We start from the raw sequence: 2313 nt of genomic DNA, 5'->3' as shown, positions 1-2313 counted from the left end.
CGAACGTGTGCAGAACTCGGAGGTGCCGTGCTTTCGCTACTTGGATCGGTCGGATCGTGAAGACGTACGACTACATCAACCGCGTTGATACAACGCTTCCGTGAATGGTCTACGAGGGTACGTAGACAACACTCTCCCCTCTCGTTGCTATGCATCACCATGATCCTGTGTGTGCGTAGGATTTTTTTTGAAATTACTACGTTCCCCAACAGTGGCATCCGAGCCAGGTTTTATGCGTAGATGGTATATGCACGAGTAGAACACAAGTGAGTTATGGGTGATACAAGTCATACTGCTTACCAGCATGTCATACTTTGGTTCGGCGGTATTGTTGGATGAAGCGGCCCGGACCGACATTACGCGTACGCTTACGCGAGACTGGTTCTAGCGACGTGCTTTGCACACAGGTGGCTGGCGGGTGTCAGTTTCTCCAATTTTAGTTGAACCGAGTGTGGCTAGGCCCGGTCCTTGAGAAGGTTAAAACAACATTAACTTGACGAACTATCATTGTGGTTTTGATGCGTAGGTAATAACGGCTTTTGCTCAGCCCGTAGCAGCCATGTAAAACTTGCAACAACAAAGTACAGGACGTCTAACTTGTTTTTGCAGGGCATGTTGTGATGTGATATGGTCAAGGCATGATGCTATATTTTATTGTATGAGATGATCATGTTTTGTAACCGGGTTATCGGCAACTGGCAGGAGCCATATGGTTGTCGCTTTATTGTATGCAATGCCATCGCCCTGTAATGCTTTACTTTATCACTAAGCGATAGCGATAGTCGTAGAAGCATAAGTTGGCGAGACGACAACGATGCTACGATGGAGATCAAGGTGTCGCGCCAGTGAAGATGGTGATCATGACGATGCTTCGGAGATGGAGATCACAAGCACAAGATGATGATGGCCATATCATATCACTTATATTGTTTGCATGTAATGTTTATCTTTTATGCATCTTATCTTGATTTGATTGACGGTAGCATTATAAGATGATCTCTCACTAAATTATCAAGATATATGTATTCTTCCTGAGTATGCACCGTTGCGAAAGTTCTTTGTGCTGAGACACCACGTGATGATCGGGTGTGATAGGCTCTACGTTCAAATACAACAGGTGCAAAACAGTTGCACACACGGAATACTCAGGTTAACCTTGACGAGCCTAGCATATAACAGATATGGCCTCGGAACACTGAGACCGAAAGGTCGAGCGTGAATCATATAGTAGATATGATCAACATAGTGATGTTCACCATTGAAACTACTCCATCTCACGTGATGATCGAGCATGGTTTAGTTGATATGGATCACGTGATCACTTAGATGATTAGAGGGATGTCTATCTAAGTGGGAGTTCTTAAGTAATATGATTAATTGAACTTTAATTTATCATGAACTTAGTCCTGGTAGTATTAGCATATCTATGTTATAGATCAATAGCTCGCATTTAGTTCCTCTGTTTTATTTTTGATATGTTCCTAGAGAAAACTAAGTTGAAAGATGTTAGTAGCAATGATGCGGATTGGATCCGTGATCTGAGGATTATCATCATTGCTGTACAGAAGAATTATGTCCTTGATGCACCTCTAGGTGACAGACCTATTACAGGAGCAGATGCAGAAGTTATGAACGTTTGGCTAGCTCAATATGATGACTACTTGATAGTTTAGTGCACCATGCTTAACAGCTTTGAATCGGGACTTCAAAGACGTTTTAAACGTCATGGATCATATGAGATGTTCCAGGAGTTGAAGTCAATATTTCAAGAAAATACCCGAGTTGAGAGATATGAAGTCTCCAACAAGTTCTATAGCTAAAAGATGGAGGAGAATAGCTCAAGCAGTGAGCATGTGCTCAGATTGTCTGGGTACTACAATCGCTTGAATCAAGTGGGAGTTAATCTTCCAGATAAGATAGTGATTGACAGAGTTCTCTAGTCACTATCACCAAGTTACTAGAACTTCATGATGAACTATAATATGCAAGGGATAAATGGAAACGATTCCCAAGCTCTTCGTGATGCTGAAATCGACGAAGGTAGAAATCAAGAAAAGTATCAAGTGTTGATGGTTGACAAGACCACTAGTTTCAAGAAAAGGGCAAATGGAAGAAGCGGAACTTCAAGAAGAATGGCAAGCAAGTTGCTACTCAAGTGAAGAAGCCCAAGTCTGTACCTAAGCCTGAGACTAAGTGTTTCTACTGCAAAGGGACTGGTCACTGGAAGCGGAACTGCCCCAAGTATTTGGCGGATAAGGACGGCAAAGTGAACAAAGGTATATTAGATATACAGAGTATTGATGTATATTTTAC

The sequence above is a fragment of the Triticum dicoccoides genome, chromosome 3A (genome assembly GCF_002162155.2).
Source record: "Triticum dicoccoides isolate Atlit2015 ecotype Zavitan chromosome 3A, WEW_v2.0, whole genome shotgun sequence".
Lineage (NCBI taxonomy): Eukaryota > Viridiplantae > Streptophyta > Magnoliopsida > Poales > Poaceae > Triticum > Triticum dicoccoides.
This window is presented reverse-complemented; position numbering follows the sequence as displayed.